The following is a 26283-nucleotide window of genomic DNA, read 5'->3' as shown; positions in this document are numbered from 1 at the left end:
GGTTAATTATCTCTTTAAACACGCCTGTTCCACAAGGTTCTCTCTTCTCCATAATCATAATGACAAAATAATAGTTTTTATTTATGAAGTACTTACCATGTTTCAGGCACCTCATTAGGGCATTTATATGCTTTTTTTGCATTTTATGCTCGTAACAACTCCCTGAGACTGGCTCAGTGCGTCAACTACTGCCATCATGGAGCTCAGAATTGACAGAGCCAAGATGTGAAGCTGGGCAGGTATGAAGCACTGAAGACTCAGCATTCTGACCATGATGGGGTCAGGACGCTTGAACAGGATGCTTTGAACTGTCCTCTTCTGCACAGGGGTTCTCAACCTAAGCTACCAGAAGACACTTTTTGGGGGAGATTTGGAAAAGTTTCCATTTTAATTAACTTCCTGATAAGACAAGGGGAAAAAAACCTATGACATTGTTTCTGATTCCAAAAAATGTATACTCTTCTGGATCCAAGCTAAGAAGACCGAGGCCAAAATAAATACATAAATAAAGGGGGTAGGCATTATATATTTAGTGTGTAATATCAAAATCACTAATATAACATATGACAAGTTTCAAAGTCAGCTTTTGAGTGATTCATTTTATATTGTTTATAATAATAAAAATTACCATAAGCTAAAATAAACGTTATTCTCCCAGGTAAACCGTATGTAAAATGATGTGGTTGACCAATTTTTTAGTTTCTATGGAAATATTAAGAAAATGAATCCAAATCATACCTTTTAATAGATTTTGAGTAAACAAAGTTAACTGATCATGGATTCAGCACATGAGTCCTGGGATGGGAATGTTTGGATCAAGAGACAAACTGGTGCTTCCTAATGTTTACAGAATACGAAAGAGTTCAAAAGTTAAATGCCTAGCTGTCACTAAAAGAGTCACACCGTTGTCAATACATGAAAGAACTGATGTAAATTAAAAATAGAATTCTCATTATGCTACCTACCCCTTTTCCTGAAGAACTTAACTTAAAAATAAAGCCACTCTAATTTTATAGAATTTTACTTTCCTCGGTAAACCCACAGAATGTGTTTAAGATGTTATAGTTCTCTATTACAAATCCTTTATCAGGTTTATTTGTAGAATGGACAGAAAACACATAAAACAGAACTTTATTTTTCAATATTAAATAATATATGGCCAGTTCTGACCTTGGCTGCAACAACTCTGACCTTGGCTGCAACAACTTTTTGCTAGATACATCTCCAAAGGCAACGGAAACAAAAGCAAAAATGAACTATCAGGACTTCATCAGGATAAAGAGCTTTTGCACAGCAAAGGAAACAATCCACAAAACCAAAAGACAACCTGTGGAATGGGAGAAGATGTTAGCAAATGACATATCAGATATAGGGCTAGTATCCAAAATCTATAAAGAACTTATCAAACTCAATACCCAAAAAACAAAAAATCCAGTCAAGAAATGGGCAAAAAGACATCAACAGACATTTCTCCAAAGAAGATATACAAAGGGCCAACAGACACAAAAAAATGCTCAAAATCACTAGGCATCAGGGAAATACAAATCAAAACCACAATGAGATACAACCTCACACTGGTCAGAATGGTTAAAATTAACAACTCAGGAAACAACAGAAGTTGGTGAGGATGTGGAGAAAGGGGAACCTTCTTACATTGTTGGTGGGAATGCAAGCTGGTGTAGCCACTCTGGAAAAGAATATGGAGCTTCCTCAAAAAGTTAAAAATAGAACTACCCTATGATCCAGCAATTGCACTAGTAGGTATTTATCCAAAGTATACAAAAATAGTGATTCAAAGGGGCACATAAATACCCCAGTGTTTATAGCAGCAATGTCTACAATAGCCAAACCATGGAAAGAGCCCAAATGTCCATCAACAAATGAATGGATAAAGATGAGGTATATATATACACAATGGAATATTACTCAGCCACCACAAAGAATTAAGTTTTGCCACTTGCAACAACATGGATGGAACCAGCAGGTATTATGCTAAGTGAAATAAGTCAGAGAAAGACAATACCATATGATTTCACTCACATGTGGAATTTAAGAAACAAAACAGATGAACATCGGGAAGAAAAGGAAAAATAAAATAAGATAAAAACAGAGAGGGACACAAACCATAAGAGACTCTTAACTATAGGAAACAAACTGAGGGTTGCTGGAGGGGAGGTGGCCGGAGGATGGGGTAATTGGGTGATGAGCATTAAGGAGAGAACTTGTTGTAGTGAGCACTGAGTCTTATATACAACTGATGAATCACTAAATTCTACCCCTGAAACTAGTAATACACTATATGTCAACAAAATTGAATTTAAATTAAAAAAAATTTTTAAGGTAATAGTACAAAGATAATCACTAGAATAAAGATAGAAATCTCCCTCAATGCCCAAAGAAACAATAGTAAAGGCAATAGAGTACAGTTGAAAACGTGCACTGAATGTAGCATATACAATAAATATAATAAGAACAAGCATAGAGTCAAATTAATAAAGGACTCAACTCATCTATTTAAAAAAAGTTCAAAAATGAGCAAAAGGAAAAAAAGAGAGGCAAGCCAAGAAAATATTTTTTTTTTTTTTTAAGTAGGCTCCACACCCAGCATGGAGCCCAACATGAGGCTTGAACTCATGACCTTGAAATCAGGACCCGACCTGAGATCAAGAATCAGACCCTTGGGGCACCTGGGTGGCTCAGTTGTTAAGCTTCTGCCTTCAGCTCAGGTTCATGATCCCAGGGTCCTGGGATTGAGCCCCGCATCGGGCGCCCTGCTCCGCGGGAAGCCTGCTTCTCCTTCTCCCGCTCCCCATGCTTATGTTCCCTCTCTCACTGTCAAATAAATAAATAAAAAATCTTTAAAAAAAAAAAAAGGACCCTTAACCGACTAAGCCACCTAGGTGTCCCAAGAAATAGACTCTTTAACTATAGAGAACAAACTGATGGTTAGCAGAGGGGAGGTGGGTAGGGCAATGGGTGAAAAAAAGTGATGGGGATTAAGGAGTGCACTTGTGATGAGCACAGGGTGTTGTATGGAAGTGTTGAATCACTGTACTGTACACCTGAAATGAATATTACACTGTATGTTAACTAACTGGAATTTAAATAAAAATTTTAAAAAAGATATGGCTAGTACTCAGTTAATATAAGGACCATCTCATACTAGGTTAACGTCATTCTATTTCTTATGAGTTGTCAACCTCAAATACCTGACAAGAATTGTAATAGGACTGACAAAAGAACTTGCCATCCACTTTGCTATCAAAAGATATATTCCCAGGGCGCTTGGGTGGCTCAGTTGATTAAGTGTTGGTTAATCAAACTCTTGATTTTGGCTCAGGTCATGATCTCAGGGTTGTGAGATGGAGCCCTGTGTTGGGTGCTGTGCTGGGCATGGAACCTGCTTGGTATTGTGTTTCTCCCTCTGCCCCGTCCCTGCTCTCTCCCTCTCTCTAAAAAAAAAAAAAAAAAATATATATATATATATATATATGTACACACACATATTTAAATATATTAAATTATTTTAATTAAATTATTTAAAATTAAAATTAAATTATTTTAAAATTAAAATATTTTAAATATATATATATTCCCATAAAAATTAGATTTTTGGTCAAAAGTCAGTTTCTTGATATTAAATATAAAAACTGAAAAGTATGTGTGTGTGTGTCTCTGGGTATATAATAAACACACACAGACACATATATATAAATATACAAGTTTCTCCTGCTATCAAAAAGTAGAGGATTTCTAGTAAACCTTTCATAAGCTAAAATGGTATAAAGCAAAGAGGCAGTTGCCATTTTATAAAAGCGAAATCCTCTTCAGATTTCTTTCAGTTAGTGCAAACAGCTACTAATGTAGGTCTTTTGTAAAAGCAACGTGGCATTAAGTAAATTTTCAGACAGCAAGGAAAACATGTATACATACATCTTTAAAAAGATTCTTGCCAAGAACTTGCAGATTGAAAGTACCCCTCATGGGGGAAAATCGGAGGGGGAGATGAACCATGAGAGACAATGGACTCTGAAAAACAAACTGAGGGTTCTAGCGGGGAGGGGGGTGGGAGGATGGGTTGGCCTGGTGATGGGTATTAAAGAGGGCACATTCTGCATGGAGCACTGGGTGTTATACGCAAACAATGAATCATGGAACACTACATCAAAAACTAATGATGTATGGTGATTAACATAACAATAAAAAAGACTGGGAAAAAAAAGTACCCCTCATGATACAATCACATGTCAAAGGTGATACTTATACTCTGAATACAAACTTTTTCTTAACTACACTTAGAGCAAAATTCAGTGGTGTATATATGTATAAGTGTCTGTGTGTATATACATATATATCTCCTCTTTCTCAAAAATTAGTTTATATACACCTATGCAGAGTATTCAGGGAAATGGTACACAACTTAATTTCCCAACAGAAGTGAATTCTTTCCTAAAAATTTCTTTTGGGTTATGATTTCAAAGGAGAACCTAATGATTTAATAAATTAGGTTAATAATAATAATAAATTAGTATTCCATATTCAACCTCTTTAGAATAAACTTCAGAAATGTCTAAATTCATCTAATCACTCCCACATTGAAACCAGCCCCCACTGGGAATACCTGTAATTTCCAAACATTTTCAATCAGATGAGCACTGAACAACCCAATCACCAAAAAAATTTTTGATCATGTACTCAAAATATGAATATTATTTATGTGAAAAATATATACATCTATTCTCAGAATATATATAACTAAACATGAGCAAAAATGGAAATTTTAAAGGTTAAGTATACAAGTGAAATAAACACTATTTTAAATGATAATACCATGCTCACTGTGTTTATTATCTCAAAGTAGAATATACACATAGGGTGAGGTTCTTCATCAAAGATATTTGCAGGTATCTGCCTTTCAAATAGTCTTTTTGGAAATTACCAATATTTGTTGCCGGAATTTCTGTTATAACTGATCAAAATCCTACTGATTTTTGCTCTAAGTGTAGTTAAAGTTAGAGTTTGTATTAGGAGTATAGGTCTTGTGTTCCTAGCTCTTAGATGCATAAGATCTGTACATGTGGTTGTATCATGTGCAGTAACTTCAATCTGTAGGCTCTTTTTTAAGGCACTTGATCACTTTTTGAGCGCTGTTCTGGTTAAAGCTAAAAACACAATCTGTAAATCCAGGCACACAAAAATGCAATTCCTCAAATATGCTGAAAGTGAATAAACAGGTAAGGTCCCCACTGTCAACTCTTACAAGACGTGGAGTTCAGACACCTCCTTCCAGAAGCCTGTTGCCACACTTGATATGTGAGCATTCTGGTATACAGAGTAACCTGGGTCAATCTATAATTTAAATATTTGTATAATTTATTTATTTTTATTTTAAATATTTATATTTTTCATTTATTTTGTATTTTAAATAACTGTAATTCTTTTTAAAATTTAAGATAAAAACTAGTCATTAAAATAATTTCTTTTCACACTCCAATGGATCACCCTGTGTATTTTTGAAGTGCAAAGCCCCCGTTTCAAAAACCGCTGACATAGAGTATGAAATAAAAACTTCAACCTATCTAGGAAATCCCTTCACAGATTTATCCTATTTTTTCAGTATTCCCATAAATGAATCACTCATGGCAAGTGAGCTGATTGTTATGATAGAACAAGATGCACGGCAGGAAACGGAGACTACAGTATTTTCTAGTTGGAAATGCAGTCTATGCAAATAGACAGTAAGCCAACTATACTAAAAACTAGAGGGTCAGCAACGAAAGAGATGGTAAGCCAGCTACACTAACAAGCAAAGATCTGAGTGAGAATAGCAAGTCAGGAACCTCAGCTAGGCAGAAATCAGAACATACAAGTCCACAGGAGCTCAGAGACCAAAAGTAAAAAAAAAAAAAAAAATCAAGCAGGCAGATGAGAACCCCAAGGCACAATGGCAAAGCTTCTGGAATGGTAACAAGGTCAAGAAGGCAGGAATCAGGAGATCCACTTTAACCAGCATAGGGGTTGGTGAAAGGACAAGGAAACAGATGTGAGGCCCAAGCAACAAAGCAATCCAATACTGAAGCAATTTTCTGTCATGGCCAGGAAGTTTCTTGCATGTTTCCTACTGGATCCTTTCCCAGAACTTGGCTAGTGTGATCTTGTGCATAGCAGCAGGCAAACTGAAGTGTCTGGAGAAAAGGTAAAGTAAGGAAGGGTGATCAAGGAAATATTCTCCAGAGCCTGTACTTCGGCTATGGTACCCCCAAATTCCTACAGTGTTCTGCCCCCCATTTATCCTTAAAATCACACTCATATGCTACCTCCTTCCTTAATCCTTCTTTATCCATCTCAACACATTACTCTCTGAATTCTATAGCAATTATTTTATCCTCTGAGCATTTTAACACAACTGTGTATAGTCCTGCATTTTTTTTCTCATTTCATTCATCAGCTTCCCCAAAGAGATTCCAAAAACCCAAAGAGCTATGGATTCATGTTATACTTTGATTTTTAGTAGAATATTTCTTAAATGTTTCTGAGAACTTCTTGAATACTGTGATATCACTCTCTACCCAAACAAATGCACAGAAGGGCAAATGCACACAATATTTATTATATAATTGTGTGAGATCAAGTAACTTATCTAAGATAATTATAATAAAATTCTGCCACTGAATTCAAGGTAAAGGTAAGCAAATAAAAATATATGGTTCATGTACCAAAATATAATAGGTCTAGATTTACTCACTTGTGTGAAATATGAAGAACCAGAATAGAAAACACTGGATACTAGTCATTAAAGCGTTGATTAGTATCCACCTGTGGATGGATTACTAAAGCATTCATTCATTAACTTACCGACAAAATCCATAAACACATTCAATATCGCTGCTATCAAATATTTAGCAGACATTTGGGCAGGTACTAAATGAAGAGAGGGATACAGAAATGAAAAAGCATCATCTCAGCCTTAGAAAAACCCAGAGAATATAAAATATTTCAGGGCCACCTAGTCGAGCCCAGAAAAACTGCCCAGCCATTTGATGTTGGGCAAGGAGAATGAGTAGTAATTCACCAGGCAAAGAAAGAGAAGAAGTTGCAGGTGGCAGCAGAATCCACAGCGGTAAAGACATGAGACCACTGGGATATGGGTGAGGGGTAGGGGGGAGATTGGAGAAAGAGAAGGGATAGAAGGGGAGACTGAGCATGGCTTGCTGTTGAAGCATATGCTGTGCTAAGGAGTTTAGACGTCATCTTGGAAACACTGAGGAGCCATGGCCAATTTTTCAGTAGTAAATTAGTAGGTTTTTATCAGGTTTGGTGGAAAAAAGTAATATTTATTAATTTAGATGATTATTTAATTGCAGACTGTTACTAAGATAATATGCAAATCCAGTTTAACTGATACATAACATTCAGGCTTATTCTTTTGTTTCTCAAGTTAGTTAGTTTGTTTTTTTTAAGCCAGCTGATTTTCAAACTATCTTTGAGAATAATTCCAAACACACAGACCATTAGGATGAAAGAGAAATGTCCACAGTAGCCCCACTTCATGTACTAAATAATGACATACCTAATAACTAATTTGCTGATTGATTGAATTTACACTATTTCCTAGTTATATTTTCTAGATGGATCTTAGTTAAGTTTGAACAAATAAAGTCCTGGCTGGACACCATGTGGGAATCACGGACAGACCACCCAGCAATAGTCACTAGTTGAGGTTTGGCAGCTCTGCATGTGCATCTCTATACTCTCTGAGAATACGGACTACCACTTTATTGAGTTATCCACATCCCAATGGATCATTAGTCTATCAATTCCACCTTTTTTATATTAAAAAACAGAAAGCCAAAAAAGAAAACAAACCCTGATCTGCTTCCCTCTTGGTTTAGGGTACATTCTAATTTCTTTGTAAAGTATATCAGACAAATGACACATAGTCCACTCTGTGTTCCAAATAAAATAGTACTATTCCAAAATTATAGTGCAAGTTACTCAAGTACAAGAAAATACTGTTTTTATTTAAACTTGTAGAGAGCTAGTATGATTGTCTCATTTGAAAGAGATAAATATTGCTCAATATTTAAAAAAAAATAAACTTTGGTGTGTATTGTAAAACAAACATAAGAAATTTATCTTTATCTGAAATCATGCACGATATAATTTCATGGAAATATTTTGGGGGTAATGACTTTCAAATGGATACAGGAAGAATGTTATTAAAAAGAACAAAGATTAGGAAATATACTGTAGCACATAATCCTGCAGTGGGGAAGGGAACAGTCTCTTATGATCTAATAGGATTTTTCCATTCTTAACTTGGTTAATCTTAGACACAAAGCAAATAAATCATTCTTGGTTTCTAAAGTCCATGGTGATACTCAAAGGAAATTAATTCCCGTTGCTAAACATGGTTCATAAAAACATATTATTAAAGTCAGCTCAATGAAAATTCTAGATTTATTACCAGTAAATGGGATGTCACTTTTCCCCTAAAATAAAGGATTTTCCCATCCCTTTCCAAAGAGTTTCTAACACAAAAGAGGCTTTCCAATATTGGGAAATAGATGTCACATGTGGTAGAATGACAAAGGTATGATATTGGCATAATGGAGAGCTTGGTGAACTCAGTGTGGTTTACTGAGTTTTCAAAGGCCAGTCCTTGAAAACCGAAAGCAGAGTGCTGCCTTCAGAAAAATCCAGGTACGCCATCACTTTAAAATGTGAGGAGAAAAGAGCCTGATTACTAGTCAAAGTGTGATTAAAATTCTTACCAAACAAGCCACTAGCTACTACATTGGAACTGAAATGTTCTCATCACTTAAAAAATATTTATTTAGAAACGAGTTGTATCCCTCTAAGTGTTCAAAATCAAAGACAGGCACTTACATGAATGCACATATATTAAAACATGGGATTAAACATGCAGGGCAAATACATAAATGGAAAATGGGGCATTAGTATTTCTCAGTTAAAAGGTAGAGCACTGTAGCCAGAATGCCACATATGTACCTGGATTGAGGACAGAACAGCTATGGAAACTCTTCCTCCCAACTGAATAAACTATGTGGAAAGAGTGTGGTCTTTGGTCAATCAGAAGAGTTTGATGAAAGATCAAGGATTTCAAAATCTGTTAGAAAGTTCACAAAACAGGTATAATCTGTAAGTTTCCAGAGGTGGGTGGTTAGAGAAGAGATGAGAAGCAAGGAATGGAGTAGGGCTCAAAGTTGGTTTCTGGAAAGAAGGAATGACTTGGATAACTGGTGTGTTGAAGGGAAGGGATCAGTAAAGACTGAGTGACTCAAACCAGGGTTCTGCCTAGACTCCTCTTTTTCTCTCACAGGAAACATCCAGCCCAGCAGCAAATCCTGTTGGCTTTACCTTCAAGATATAGCACAAACCTGAAACCTCTTCTCCCCACTGCTAATCCCCTAGTTGAAGCCATCCGTATCTTTCCCCTGGACTCTTGCACAGGCATCTTCACTGTTCTCTTTGTTTTCACTGTTTCCCACCATCTACTTTTCACCACAGTCCATCCTCCACCCAGCAGCCAAAACTTTATAATGACTTCTTATCACACTTAGGATGAAACAAAAACTGTTTATCATAAGCAATTGGACATTACATTATCAGACCCCTACTTCTCCCTCCGTCCCCTCTGTTCCCCCATCTGGCTAAACTGAACTTCCTGCTGGTTTTCAAAGCAAAATCCCAGTCACCTGCTAGTTCATGCAACACTGAAATTGGGCTATGTACAGACACTGTTTACTCTTGTGTCCTCTCTTAGGGGAATTTGCTCTTAAAATTGAATTACAGAAATGTATATTTGGGAATAACAACAGCAGTGATTTATTCGATTACAGACAAACAAAGGAGTCTGATACAGTGATTCACCTGATTATGGACAAACAAAGGAGTCTAATATAGGCATTTTCAAATTCATCTTTAAGATAAAAACAATAAGCATTTGCTACAGAAAGACAAACAGAAATGGCCTATTGCTGTAAGTGAATATACTCCTTCTGAAGTAGGAGATATGTTCACCAATATTGCTCTCGTGGGAATGAACAGAAGGGAAATGGTAAAAAAAAAAAAAAAAAAAAAAAAAAAAGAGAGAGAGAGAGAGAAATAGGGTTGCAGGTGACAAAATGTGCCAAATATACCTAATGGAGCTGGGAAAGGTGGAGGAGAGAGGGCTCTAGCCTGAGGTGCAAGGTGTGAACAACAAGAACACAAGAGTCTGCAGGCATCTATCGGCACAAATGACTGTCACATACACCACCTTCAGGGTTTGTGGCTAAGTAAGAAAGTTGGATTCCTAGCATCCTTTCCCAATATGTGTATCACAAAGTGTATTTTCCCACAGAAACCATGCTATAACATGGAGGCTTCCTGAATAGACCACAGAATTCTATCTAATCCATGATATTGCTGGGATAATGCATATTTTTAATAAGGAAGATACTGACATCAACTAAACACTAATTAAATATCAAAGTGTTGAGCTCTATAATTTATCTCATTGAAAAATTTATTTTATAACCTTATTATACATTTATTTGTATATCACAGCTATACTATGGATTAAATTATTTCTTGGGAGAAAGCAAAAGAGTCTAAATCCTAATTTAAAAAATTATTTGCATCCTAAACCCCTGAGTACGGTCAAACCGCTAAAATGCACAGCAGCTGCAAATCAGAAGTTGATAATTATGTAAGTAGTCTGAGCAAAAGTCAAATGGGTTCACACTCATTCCCAAGGGGAGAGCTCTTTGGTACAAAGGTTTGAAGGCAATGGAGGTGTGGCTAGAAATATCACACCACATGAGAAAGGCAGCTGGATTTCTCAACTTTGGTCTAGATGAATACTTGACTGTATTCCCTTACTTGCTTTGGCCTGAAGCTGGCCAGAATCTGAAAAATATACCTTCCTAAACGGATAAGGTCAGAACTAAGATGAATCTAACTGCCTTGAAATGTTCCACATTTATGAATACTCACAAATTAACCTGTTAAAAGTACTTAATAACTGTGCCTTTGTCCTATTTAAACCACTATGAAATCAACTGACAACCATGTTTTCTACTTGGGCTCAGTGGTCAAAAAGAATCCTTAACCAGGAACCAGTAAAGTCCCCGATTTGGAGAAAGCCTAACACCCTAGTCACAAAGTGACTAGACTTTGCAAACCTGAAATAATTATATCTCCCGAGGAAAAATGTAGCAAAATCGTTAAGAATGGGGGAAGCTCGCTGAGGGAGAAATTAACTCCTGCACATCCTAATAAAATTCTATAGTGGGAAATCCTTGAAAGCAAATTTCCCAAAACTTAACAATAACTTATTCTGGGTGGTGGTAATACAAGACTGTTATTTTATTCTTCGTAATTTTTTTGTCTGTTTTAATTTTCCAAAAGAAAATGTTGCTATGTAAAAATCTATGCCTTATTCTCTTTGGTTCCAACCATTCTTCTCCTTTTAGGACAAAGATCAAAAATGCAAATGCCTATAAGGTCCAACAGCTAATATAAGTGAGGGAGACCTGCAGGACAGGAATTATGTCAAACCAACAAGCACATACCCATGTCAAGAGGCAGCTGTTCCTTGGAGCCAGCTCATAGTTGCTGCAAGTAGTGGTGCTGTCAGATTTAAAGTTTTTTTGAACTAAAAATCTGGATTTCTGCTGAAATTTCCTGATTTTTAAATCTTGGTAAATGATTTAAATTAAAAAAAAAATTCAGCTGAAGGGCCAAACAAAAGGGATTTTCAAAGGTGATTTTGCCCATAAAGTTCAAGGTATGCATTGGTCTGTTTTGTATACAAACCCATATTCACATTAATGTCTGAGAAGCATGGTTTTAGATTAAAGAAAAGAATGGCAGTAGTCTGTGTGCAGGAGTCTGGGCAACCAAGCAAAGCCTTTCAGAGAACTATTAAATACTCATCTAAATGGACACATCCCTATATAGAGCAGGTATTTCTAAAATATTACTTTCTGCTAGTAAAATTTATTCCATTCTATTTATCATTAACTCTCCACCCCCATGTTAATAGATTAAACACGATTAGTGAAGTGACATCTAAAACAGGGGCCAGGTGATATAACTTTACTCAAATAGTAAATAAAAGAAGTATGTGTGTTTTTCTTATATTGTCTATCCGAGGGAAACCAGAGGGATCAATTGACACAAAGTCATACACTCTTCCTTTTTTTTTTTAAGTAGGCTCCACACCCAGCATGGAGCGCAACGTGGGGCTCGAACTTACAACCCTGATATCAAGACCTAAGCTGAGATCAAGACCTGAGCTAAAATCAAGAGTCTGATGCTTAACCAACTGAGCCACCCAGGCGCCCCAGCCATACTCTCTTTTAAAGAACTGATGGCATCTCTCCAGGCAGACAGACAGGTTGGTGAGGTCCATTAGATGATGGGCAAGGTTAGCTTGCCAAAACTCCAACAGGCTAAGATGCAAGAAGCTCACTCTTGAGACCAGACTGCTCAGTGAGGTAGATTAAGATTGGGGAAGTGGCAGGGGGAGGGGAAGGAATGGAGAGTGAAAGTCTGGAAGGTGCAGGAGGTGGGCACACCATACCTGGAAAAACCTAAAAGTACAAAGAAAGGAGAAAAACCAAAAGTATCTGCAGTGTAAAAATTAGGGTGCAAAGAAAGAGAATGAAATGAGGCAGAGAGAAGAAAGCCAAATTCTTATGTTAGAGAGGTGCTGAGGTCACAGCCAGCAGAGAACAGCACCCAAAGTCAGACCCTGGGAAAAAGGCAAGAACGTAGGCTTTTGGTATGGGAAGAGGCAGACTAATAACAGGTTTCCAGATGCAGCTAAATTTTCTCAACTTTGTTGCTTTTGGCCACGTAGGGGAGGTTTACCTATTGAGGGCCAGATAGAATAGAGAACATAGCCTCAGATAGGTATGGAGAGTGATCTGTTCCTTAAGTAAACTCAAGGCCAGAAACAGCATCTTGGGACTGACCTTGGACAGAGCAGCGTATCTTCAACTGAAGGTGAGAAATACTGTGATTCATCTGCCAGTAAGTTTGCTATCTGATATATTTCTGCTAAAACCCAGCATCCAGGAAGTTCAACCGTTTCATTTACTTTGCAAACAGGGTACGATCAGGAAACTATTTAAAGAAAGAGTTAAAAAAAAGTTTGCAGAAGCTAAACACTTTTTTTTCTATGTCATGTGTGACCCTTGAACTTTATGTTTACATAAAAAAGACAGGCAGCAGCTGAACCCTAACTGATTTCCAAGAATCTGTGATACCATCCCCAGTTCCTTTAGTTCAGTTACTTTTAACCAGTTACCAGCATTTAAACTTATTCAAGCATCCTAAAAATCAGACACAATGAAAATGCTAACCTACATGAAGTTGTGAAACTTTTGATTTGGAGGAAAGTGTTTCAGCAAATCCCAAATCCCAGTGATGACATCTGCTGTGAAGGTGAGAATACAGTAATGACTCAACACTGACTAAGGGAATTAAACTGTGGAACCTGCTGGCTTACCAGGCTTTAAAAACAAATTTCTATGACCAACTTGAAAAGTAGAAGGTAAATTAAAAAATGTTAAGCACATAAGGCAATGAAATGACCACTGAGGACCCAACAAAAGTGAATCACTGAGATCCTCCACTTGTTGGCCCAAGCATGGTGATTAAAGTCATTGGAGGCTCTTAAGTTCTGGTTCTAGACAAATGTGTTATCCATTCTCTTTGCCTGCAAAGGATCTTCAGCATCAAATAGTCACACATGACAGAAGGAAATCAAGTTGAAATTCACATTAATGCTTTGAAGTGTTTTCAGGGATTAAGGCATATAAATGTACCTACGTGACAATGGAACTGGACGCACTTGCAAAAGTAATGCTGCACCCACTTACACAAGAACATTTCTTAGGGTACTTGCCAAGCAATTGTGTTCACCTGGAATTCTCTGTCTTACTTTTAAGATCCTACTGGGCCTGGAGGGAACTGGATAAAGGCAAAGGCAATCATCTCCAGGAAAGTCAGATTCAGATCAGCAGGGGCTGGGTGGACAGGGCATGCCACCCTCTGACCTCATCCATCACTATTGTTACAGCCTTTAGTAAGTCACACCAAGTCCCCAAAGCTGTGCTTCCCTCTCCTATGGTGTTAAGCTACATGAGCACCCCATCCCATCTATACATTCTCTAAAGGAAAGGCAAGTTGGAAAAAAGTTTCTTACCCTCTCACTAAGCAAACACAAGCCAAAGAAAGCCTCAGAGACAAAATAATAGCCCTCAAAGAAGGAATATCTGTGTGTTCAGATGAATAAAGCCAGTAAATGGAGAGTCATATAAGTTCTCATCATCTGGGATCTCCTAAAAAAGGAAAATAAATATATTTCTCTCCTCACCCCACTTCTTTTTCTTTTCCTGACTGCTAACCACACATAGGTAAAAAGTTATTTTCGAGGTAATTCAGTCCCGATATAATATTAAGATACTAGAATGCAAAATGTCCAAGTACCTTTCAGGGGTACGAAAAAGGGAAAACCTGGCTGTTAAGGAGAGTTAATAATATATCGAGTGCTGATGTTTTGCGAGGCACTGTGCTAAGCCTGCAGTACTTCATGGACACCTCACACAATGAATTTAATTCTAGTGAATTATATACACATATATGTACATCCACACTTTACTATTCCAAACACTTAACAGTATATTATGCACATTTAATAGCTGATCAAACAGGCACAAAATTAACAAATAACAAGTAAGGGTATAAGATCCAGATCTCCTGAATTCCGTAACAATACTGACAGTGAATCATATTTATATGCTGTCTTTCCTTCTATAGGCTAATTTTCATTTGTCTGAACTAAATTAATTTACAAAATTAAATTTAAATTTATATTATAAATGTTTATATTTATAGAAAATATATATTAAACGTGCTAAACTTTGTGTTGGCTCAGTGGCATTCTGGATTCAATACTATATCTCTAAGGTAAGACATGTTCCTCTCTAAAACACATGTACAAACAACAAAACAGGAGGGAGTCTTAATGAGAAGTAGCTTTTTTGGAAGCAAATACATATAAAAGAAAACATTCTGTAAAGGCAAGACTCAAATTTCATAATTTGTCCAAACTTGAGGTCTGTGCTTCCTGGGCCTTCATAGTGTACACCCTGTGTTGGTCAGCTTGCCAACAAGATTGTACCATAAGGGGCGCTTCGTCTAGCCCTGGCAGTCCTCTCCTTTAAAGTGAGTCTTTAACACTGTTTTGTGCTGGTGTGGTAACAAGAAATTCATGACAAAGTTTCTATTTTAGTTTTTTTTTCCTTGGGAAATCACAGTGCTTATTTTTTCACTCACATGGGATATTTATTTTACTATGTTAGTTTCACTTCTAATACATATATATTGAAACCATAAAGATAAAAACACAGCAGTCAAGAACCAAATACATTGAGTGGTTGTCTTGTCTCAATTCTGAAGAATGAGCCCCAATGCTTAGACACTGAGTAGCAGCTAGTAATTCACTGTAACATCAGATTTATTTGTTTTTAAATTTGATCACTTTGGGTAAAATTTATAAGTCCAAGAAACATAAAGAGATAAATTTCTTTCCTTAAGACTTTGAAATATCTCAGAAAGAAATGTCAGATCTACTGCATTTAAACTAATTTATGATAGTTTTAAAAAGTAGATAGTCCTTGGGGCGCCTGGGTGGCTCAGTTGGTTAAGTGTCTGCCTTCGGCTCAGGTCATGATCCCGGGGTCCTGGGAGAGCGGGGAGCCTGCTTCTCACTCTCCCTCTTCCCCCCCCGACTCATGTGCACATTCTCTCTCTCACTTTCTCTCTCATCTCTCTCAAAAACAAATAAAATCTTTAAAAAAAAAAAAGTATATAGTCCAACAATTTACATTTTCAACCACAGTAAATCCACTTAGTTTGACTATCTGATAGTCAACCATATCAGAAGCTGGGGTTCAAGGACTTATCTGCACCCCTATTAGCACACCTCATTCTAGTGAAGGGCACAAATCTATAGACAAAACAACTTCTAATTCAACTATGTGCACAAAATTAATAGATAAATGCAGTATTCAATTAAGGCAAAGTGTGGATACTATCCTCTCGATGTGCTACTCCTAACTGCTTGCTTACATATGTCTTACATGATCTTGGCTGTAAGCTCCATGTTACTTATACATCTCCCAAACTGGAGACATCATCAGCAAATTAAGTTATTTCAAAATTAAGTAGCCAAAATAATGACATTCTCATCAGCTAGTCCTTAAACTTGAAATTTACTCTGTTACGAAGAGGCAGATGGTCTATGTGTTTTACTAAACTGAGAAAAAAGAAAATAAATTTAAAATGTTAAAGACACGCTATGCTATGCCAAGTCCCTGCCCACCTCCTGACCCCATTTTCTAAGACTTCCTGTCTTGTGCACTAAGTGATAGCTTCCTGTCCTTACTGTTGCTCAAGCATGCCAAGCTTGTTCTAGCCTCTGGGCCTTCCTTCACTCTTGCTATTTTCTCTGCCTCGAATGTTCCTGCCTCAATTTTTGCATTTCCTCTCAGTTCACATGTCATCTCCACAGTGATGCCTTCTCTGACAGCATATCACTCCAACTGATTTTGACCATAACACTCACCACTACCTGAAGTGTGTTTATTTACCCCTTTATGTCAGTCTCAAATGTTAAGGTATTTGTGCCCAGAGTAGAAGCCCTGCCCCTTTTTGTTCACCACTGTGAACATGGTTGCTTGGCCTTTATTAGAAACTCAATAAATATTGATTAATGTAATGAATGCTTAAAATTAATCTAATGAAAGCACTCTGATTAAAGGACCAAATTTAGGAAACAAGACTTTGCTTCTTAATACCGATGTTCCTAATTTAATGAAAATTTATCTTGAAGAAATTCAAGGTAAATAATAAATTAGGTTCCACATTCATTCTTGGGAATAGATACCCATGCTGTGCCCATGCCTGCGTACTATGCCAGTTACACTCAGAGAGCCCGATGGAGTCTGAGAAGCCCATGTGCCTTGCACCGTCAGTGACTGATGCACTCTTAACAAAGTCATGAAATATTGGGGAAATAAAGAGTTATCTTGGAAACGGAACAGTCAAAGCTTATTAGTCTACTCAGTTTTGTCAGCCAGCCAACATACAGTGCCCCCCACTACCCTCAGTAAGTCTTCAACTCACTAAGCAAAGCAAGCTAGTTCACCTACTCACTTTATATCCTGCTGTGTTTGGGGTGCAGTTAAAATTGTATCAACTTGTGCAGGTATTCCTGATGTTTTATAAAGTGATCAGCAAGAGCAGATGGGGCAGGCAGGAGTATGAAAAGAATAATGAAATTGAATACAGACCTGGGATTTTGAAGGAGGTCTGAGAATGATAAGAACCTTTGCCAAACCTTAAGCTTTAGAACGTACTGCTTCTTCCTTGAGAACAGCATGTGCTACAGGGCGGGGCAAAGTGATTTTACTGCCAGATTTTTGATGCTGTGCTCAATTTAGTTTTCATTGTTTGCACTGGGGGCTTATTTTGGTATCATTGGTAATATAGGAGAATATCTATTAATATTTTGAGTCTTTATTAGAGTTTAAGTATAAGCTATAATTTAGCTTTAGATAATCTTTTAAAAGTATGCTGAATTTCTAAGTGGGATTTATTTTTACATTCAGATCCTTCTCTTTATGTCTCCCCATACCAGTTTTCAAAGCAACACTGGTGAAGAATTTTTAAAATGTTATCTACACCTAAAATATTGGAAATGCATTGAAAAGTGTGAATAACACAATCACAATCTTCATATGAACAACTTTTTGTTACAGTAGAACTTGTGAAAAATAAATATTGAATTAGCAAATCTTTCTTAATTTAATGCTTATTCTTTCTTTTTTTTTTTTTAGAGACCACATGCATGCACATGAGCAAAGGGGAGGGGCAGAGGGAGAGAGAGAATCTTAAGCAGGCTCCATGCCCAGTGCTGAGCCCAACTGGGGCTCGATCCCTGAGATCATGTTCTGAGTCGAAATCAAGGGTCGGATGCCTAACCAACCGAGCCACCCAGGCACCCCTTATTATTAATTCTTGAGAATAAAACTATATATAATGGATTTAGATTCTTTTATAACATGCTGAAAATTTAACTGATACAGATGGTTCTCTTTTGTTCTGAAACTCTCACACTTATATACTAAAAAAACAGAGGTAGATATCATCTACCAGATTTAACAAAAAGTTCTTAAAATATAGAGAATATTTATTTATCAAAGATTTTATTTTTAAGTAATCTTTACCCCCAACATGGAGCTCAAACCCATCACCCCAAGATCAAGAGGCACATGCTTTACCGACTGAGTCAGCCAGGCACCCCAACACAGAGGACATTTAAAAGAAATGCAGTATTGTTACTTTCAAAGGCTGGTAATAAAGTGTTAACTAAATATGTGCTTTTAAAATTATTTTAATATAATTATATTAATTTATATAAATTGTAAGACTGTTATGGTAATCAGCCCATAAATTATAGGCAAACGGAAATGGCTAATGTGGGTTTATGGACTGATTACATGAGTCTTAAAATTTGTTGAACAGTTTGATTTTAAATAGCCTAAACATATTGTGGTACCTAGCCTTCAAGATGGCCTCAATGACATCCAGCTCCTACAGTGAATCAAGTGTGTAGTCCCCTCCCATAGTGAACCAGGGTTGTTCTGAGTGACCAGTAGAATATGGGAGAAGAGATGGTATATGACTTCCAACATAATTCAGCTTTCATTTTGGTCATGCTCATTCTCTCTCTTGTAACATTCTCTCTGTAGGAAGCCCAATATTATGTTGAACAATCCTATAAAAAGGCCAGAATATAAGGGTCTGATGCCTTCTAACTGCAGGAGTAGGCAGTGAGGAATTTGGCCTTTGGCCAATGAGCAGATGAGTAAGCCATCTTGGGAAGAGAATTTCTAGTGAAGTCAAGTATTTGGATAACTGCAGCCCTCACCAATAGTGTGACAGCAACATCATGAAACAGCCTGGGCCAAAATCACCCAACAAAGCTACTCCTGGATTTCTGACCTTCAGAATTAAATGTCCGTCATTTAAACTGCTAAGTTTTGGTATAATTTGTTATGCAGCAATAGGTAACTAATATACACGTCCTCTTGCAACTTATCTGCCTTCTTATCCACCTTGGCCAAAAGCCAAAATCAACTGGATAAGTTTTGACTGAAAATTATAGTTAGAAATAAGCTGTATTTTAGACATTTCTTAAGGAATTAAAGAGTATGTAAAAATTATTTATAAAAGTATCTAATACTTTTATATCCTGGTTTGAAATTTACCTGTGCAGTATTTTTTTCTTTAAAGATTTTATTTATTTATTTGCGAGAGAGAGAGAGAGAGAGAGCACAAGCAGGGGGAGCAGCAGAGGGAGAGGGAGAAACAGGCTCCCTGCTGAGCAAATGCAGGGCTCAATCCCAGGACCCTTAGATCATGACCTGAGCCAAAGGCAGACGCTTAACCAACTGAGCCACCCAGGTGCCCCTTACCTGTGCAGTATTAATGAATAGTGTTAACACACAAAAAAATATATGTAAAAGTCTAGAAAATAAAACTCATCTTTTGTGACAGGAAATAGATCAGTGGTTGGCTGGAAATGAGAGAGTGGGGTGAAGGATTACCAAGAGGTCAGAGGAAATTTTGGGGGGTGATGGGTATGTCACAATCTTGACTGTATTCACAATCTTGACTGTATTGATGATTTTATATATATATATATATATACACATATATATACACATATATATACACACATATATATATACACATATGTATATACATATATATCAAAACTTAACAAATTATACACTTTAAATGTGTATACTTCATTTTCCAAAAATGTTCAATATAGCTGTTTTTCCTTTTTTTAATTTTTAAAATTTTTGTAAAGATTTATTTATTTATTTATTTAAGACAGTGGTGGGGGAGGGTCAGAGGGAGAGAATCTTCAAGCAAATGCCCCATTGAGTGTGGAGGCTGATATGGGGCTCTCTCATAACCCATGAGATCATGACTTGAGCCAAAACCAAGAGTTAGACACTTAACAGATTGAGCCACCCAGGCGCCCTAATACATTTATAAATACCTGACTACTATATCCACAATTTACCTAATTTTCAAATTTCCAGGTCTGAATGTTACTAGACTTTGTTACTTTGGGATCTCGAAAATTAAGAGATTGATAGTTTTATTATATATGATTCTATCCTTATAACACCGAAGCGTTTCATAAGCTATTATAATCTGTGATGGAAAACCTGATTCAGAGTACTAGTATAATCAAATCAGAATATCTTCTTAAAATAATAAAAATTCATTATGGGAAACATGTTGAAAAATATGAAGAAGGATAGGTGATTTCATGTTCACATGTAGTCTTATAGTATTGAGAATAGTGGGAACTTTCAAAGCACAGGAATTGAACACATCTATAATGATTTTTTAAGGCCACAAAAGATTACCTGATACTTTCCTCAAAAACTCATTTAGAGTTCTAGTCAACACTGTCCAGGAAAATTGACCCTTTAGCCTTTAAATCCTAATGGGTAAAATTTAAGTTGCATTTTTTGCTCTGAACTCATAACTTTTCAACATAGATAAAAAAACTATCAAGGTGATGTAATCATATATGTCATTTGCCCATGTTAAAATCAAAGTTTCCTCATTAATTAAATTAAGTAATTATTACAAAGATAGCACTGCATGCCAAATTAAATATATATATACATAGATAAACAATGATAGCAGATGGGTTTATGTCATTTGCCTCCTTACATTGACAATAACATCACATTTAACCTATTTTAATGATATCTAAAACAGAAATCATTCTGGGGCTCCTGGGTGGCTCAGTCAGTTGAGCATCTGCCTTTGGCTTAGGTCATGATCCCAGGGTCCTGGGATAGGCCCAGCATTGGGCTCTCTGCTCAGCGGGGAGCCTGCTTCTCCCTCTCCCTCTGCCTGCCGCTCCCCCTGCTTGTGCTCTCTCTGTCAAATAAATAAAATCTTAAAAAAAAGAAAAACAACAGAAATCACTCTAAGATTAAGAAAAATGGTACTTTCATACAATATCTAAGTAAAAAAAATTTTTTAAAGACTTTATTTATTTATTTGACAGAGAGAGACAGTGAGAGCAGGAACACAAGCAGGGGGAGTGGGAGAGGGAGAAGCAGGCTTCCCGCGGAGCAGGGAGCCCAATGTGGGACTCGATCCCAGGACCCTGGGATCATGACCTGAGCCGAAGGCAGACGCTTAACAACTGAGCCACCCAGGCGCCCTCTAAGTAAAATTTTATGGACATCATTAATTTTGGTAACATATTCAGTAAAACATTTAAAATACAATATTCTGTAGGGTATTTTATTATTTTATCATGCCACAATCATCCTCTATTGTCAGGAAGCTGGAGAATTTTTTCTCCAAATATACTTTCCATATCTTTTTCAAAATATTTTTTATTAAATATTTTTTTTACTTGAGAGAGAGAGAGAGAGAGAGCACAAGCAGGAGGAGGGACAGAGGGAGAGGGAGAAAGCAGGCTCTCCGCTGAGCAGGGAGCCTGACGCAGGGCTCAATCCCTGGACCCAGGGATCATGACCTGAGCCAAAGGCAGATGCTTAACAGGCTGAGCCACCTAGGCGCCCCTATTTTCTATACTTTTAAAATAAATGGAATGCTATCATTATTTTAATTCTACTATTTACACTTTTAACATTAAAATGTTACTGAAAGTATTTGGTTTTCTTTTAGTAACACATACATACTAATTTTCTTAATCAATGATATTTAAAATATTGCTATCACTTTTTAATTGCTGAATTCCAAACACGATTCCCTGGCTTGATAATGAAACCCAAATTGATTTCTTTTAATTATGAAATATTGAAAACATTATGAAAATGACCAAAATATAAATTATCACCAGCTCCTCATCACCCAGATATAATAAACATTTTTCCAATTTTCTTCAAATTTTTGGTGTTTAAAGAAATAAAATATTACAGGTCAGAGCATCCCCTGTGCTGCCCAGGGGAGTGAGCTCCGGGCATTTTGCGGTGCGGCCACTCCTCAGGGCCAAGAGTGGGGAAGCCGAGTTAGAGAAACCCCCAGACCTGAGTGCAGCCTCTTCCCGCCATCTGAACCACTATAACCCTCTTCAACAAGGGCCTTTATTACAGACTCTCAGCGGAGGTCAAGAACAAGATCGCTTCCAAGTATGATCATCAGGCAGGGGAAGATCTTCGAAATTAGACAGAAGAAGTGACAAGCATGCGCATTGGCATCAACTTTCTGCTGGGCTTCAAAGATGGCATCATCTTCTGCAAGCTCATAAGCTACAGCCAGGGTTCAGGGAAGGTTAATGAGTTCTCATTAAACTGGCCTCAGTTGGAGAATATTGGCAACTTTATTAATGCTATTCAGGCTTATGGCATGAAGCCATAGGACATATTTGAAGCAAATGATCTTTTTGAGAATGGAAACACGACCCAGGTTCAGACTACACTGTTGGCTCTGGCAGGTCTGGCTAAAACAAAAGGATTCCATACGACATTGGGGTTAAGTATGCCGAAAAACAAACAAGAACGTTTTGATGAAGGAAAATTAAAAGCTGGCCAGTGTGTAATTGGTTTGCAACAAATGCGCCAGCCAGGCAGGTAGGACAGTACGGGACCAGGAGGCAGCTTTATGATCCCCAAATGCAAACTGACAAATCTTTAGAGCAGACCACAATTAGTCTGCATCTGGACACCAACAAAGGAACCAGCCAGGCGGGGATGTTAGCACCAGGTTCCAGAAGAGATATCTACGATCAGAAGCTAACCTTACAACCAACAGACAATTCAACAATTTCTCTACAGATGGGAACCAACAAAGTTGCTTCCCAGAAAGGAATGAGTGTGTTTGGGCTTTGGGGGGCAAGGATATGATCCCAAATACTGCGCCGCTCCCACAGAACCTCTCATTCACAATGGAAGCCAAGGAAAAGGAGCAAATGGGTCTGAAATTAGTGATAGTGATTATCAGGCAGAACATCCAGATGAATATCACGGAGAGTACCAAGATGATTACCCGAGAGATTATCAATAGGGCGACCAAGGCATTGGTTATTAGACTGACATAGAGGAGCTCAGTATATAGCCCATTGTTTTTATTCAGTGAGAACCAAGCTAGCCTTGAGTAAGTTTTATCTTGTCTTCCTAAAACACTATTATGCTTTTTGTACCTAAAGGAAATACTGCCTTTCATACATTCCCTTTTCCTTTTTCTGCCTCTTCCCTAAACAGTTGCCTTTTAGTGCTGTAAGAGTTCAATCCTACAGCAGAAGCAATAACTCGCATATGAAGTAAAAAGGAATACTGTGAAAGGCGAGTACTCTTGGACAGCCAATTCTCTTATTAAAGACCTATGCATTTTTACGATCTACTTAATAAACTGAGATTTTCAAACAGTAGGAAGCTTTTTTTTTTACAGTTTAGTATCTTGTTTCTCCGTGGAGGACTAAACTCATGCTTATAGCTAAATGTGGTCTTCAGCTAACTAAATATAAGATGCAGCATCTTAGAAATTTACATATCAATGTTTCTACATTATTGTTCACTAATGTTTAAATAAAATCCGGATCAGTGTGAAAAAAAAATAAAGAAAATGTTACAGATGCAACTAAGTCCTATTCTTCCACCCCTTCCTCCTAGAGGTAAAAAGTGGGTTTCCTTATATTTTAATTTCATATGCTTGAATACAGTATTATATATTTTGTTTTAAGCAAAGAATATTAATGGCAATTCCCAGAAAGGCCAATTAGAAAAGATTTTCAACTTTACTCTTTATCAGGGAATGCAAACTAAAATAACAGAGAGCTACTGTCACGTGTCAGACTGAAAAAAAATTAGAAGTCTGACAACAGACTTGAAGTAGAGAGTAAAAAGGAATTTATGCACCACAGGTATAAGTTGGTACAATGTTTTTAGAGAAATATTTAACAATTTTTTAGTAAAATTGAAGATATTCCATTGCTATGGCCCAGAAATTGCCCTTCTAGGTATCTACCCGAGAGAAAGTGTCACACTTAAACACTTCAGGAGGCATGTAGAAGGACTGTGTTAATACATGTAACAGCTAACACTTGCACCATGCTTCCTATGCATCAGGCACTGTTGCGAGTCCTTCCTGTGCTTTTACCCTATTATGCTCATAACATACGTGCCATAGAAAATGTACTGCATTTTACAGATGAGTAAACTGAGGCACAGCAGTTCATAACTTGCCAAGTCACATAACTCGGTGGACCCAAAAACACAAGCAATCTAGTTCTGAGTCTGTTAACCACTACACTGTAGGGGTCACAGAAATACTGTGCAGAAGAACAAACGAGTGGAAATCATCCAAGAGTCCACCAAGAAAGGAAGGGACAAACAGGCAACAGTCCATTCAAGCACAGCAGAACAGCACAGCCAGTAAGATGCATAAGCCAGACCGCACACAGGAGCTTGCGTACATTTCAAAAACCTAACATAGGGAGAACAGGCAAGGTGCAAGATGATTTGTACTGTATGATACCTAAAGCCATCTTTATGATTTGTTTCAAAGAGCTATGATGTAATGTATGGTGATTAACATAACATAATAAAAAAATAGCTAAAATAGCTAAAGCAATCTTAGGCTCTATTAATGAAATTAAAGAATCAAGAGCAAAAAAAAAAATGGGGACACTTTTTTCCCCTTGGGGTTAAGAATCTTGAAAAATGTGTCAGTTCCAGGAATCATAAGATTGATCAACTAGACTGGATTTTGAAGTAAGCAGCCAGAATGATGAAGGATTTTGCAGCGGTTTAGAGTATGCATGCAAAGTCTCTCAAATGAGGGAATACGGCTGCTTATGTGCAAGAAAGGACAATAATTTCTATCATCCCCTCTTTCCTCAGAGGCTCCCCATCAAATGTGTGGGTATGCACTTATGATAGGGCTTATCTTTTTGACTTAGGACAATTCTCTTCATACAAAAACATTTATAAATACTACAACTCCGCTTAACTTTATATACATTAGATAGGGTTTTCTCAAATACACAGAAGGATGTTAAATCCCAAGTTGTGCACAAAAAATAGTCACAGAAAACTACATAATAGTAAAAAAATATGGCTACTTTTACACAAACAGAAAAGGTTAACAAATGACAAAAAAATACATTTTAATTCTTTTTATATTGTAAAGTCTTAGAAAACAGGTCTACCAAGGAATTTCCCCCTCCTACTGAAATAGACTATCAACAAAAAAGTACTCTTAGGAGGACATATACTTACTTAGGAGGAGATTTCAGCACTGAAAGCAATGATCTGTACAAGGTCATAGAATTAAGCTTTTTTTCCTCACTACCCAAATGAGCCTCCTCTGCATAATAAACAATGGAGGCCTGTAAAGAGCCCATAATGTTGACATCAGTTCATCTAGACCATCAGCCTCCACAGAGCAGGATTACTCTTTTTAGAAAAGCAGTCAATCTAAAACAAAGATCTCTGCTGAGAAAAGACCATTCTAATAAAAACAAATCTTTGAAAGATAAAGAAGTTAAAATGAGTGCTGACACACATCGCTAAAATGTTAATTTTCATGGAAACTTAATGGACATATAAGTGGGGGTATATTAAATGTTAATTACTCTTAATCTTAGCTGTTGAAAAAAATGCTTTAGGTTTGGGTGTGGCAACTCCTTTTGAAAAACTTGTTGGCACCCCAGTGTAGACCTTGCTATGATTTCTTTCCAACATTGGACACACCTTGTTCAAAAGACAAATGACTCATAAGAGGCCACAATCCAAAATGTGATATTCAGCATTTAACTTGCTAATGATACCCCAGAAGTAGCCACAGCTCCTGCTGTGAGAAAAATAGCAGACAGGGGATTAAAAATGATGGCTTCTCTATTTCACTAGAATCAGTTGTGCAAGAACAGTAAAAATACAGTTTAAAGAGTGTCAGATAAGGTAATGAGGAGAAAGGCCACAGGCGGGTTGTGAAAGTGTGCCAACGTCAATACATGTTACTCAATATTTGCACCACTTAACAAAAATAAGCCAAGCATAGAAGGTGAAAATGGTTAGATGAGAAAGGAGAAAACACACCTGAAACGAGTGTAACACTGTGCGTCAACTACACTTCAATTAGAAAGACAGAAAGAAAGAAAGAAGAAAGAAAGAAAGAAAGAAAGAAAGAAAG

The 26283-nt window shown here is 37.0% G+C and overlaps 1 protein-coding gene and 1 pseudogene across 2 annotated transcripts in view; one reads left to right on the top strand and one right to left on the bottom strand.

Annotated features, from left to right (window-relative positions):
* The window catches only part of ADGRV1 (adhesion G protein-coupled receptor V1), a 524455-nt gene that overhangs the window by 231996 nt on the left and 266176 nt on the right, over window positions 1–26283 (bottom strand). The gene's annotated exons all lie outside the window — the stretch shown is intronic.
* On the top strand, window positions 22222–23181 carry LOC112819924 (calponin-3 pseudogene; annotated as a pseudogene).

This window comes from Callorhinus ursinus, unplaced genomic scaffold, assembly GCF_003265705.2.
Source record: "Callorhinus ursinus isolate GAN/ISIS: 27379988/994484 unplaced genomic scaffold, GSC_fseal_2.0 scaffold3, whole genome shotgun sequence".
In the NCBI taxonomy this organism is placed as follows: domain Eukaryota; kingdom Metazoa; phylum Chordata; class Mammalia; order Carnivora; family Otariidae; genus Callorhinus; species Callorhinus ursinus.
Note: the sequence above shows the minus strand (reverse complement) of the source record. Positions and strands in the feature narration are given on the sequence as shown.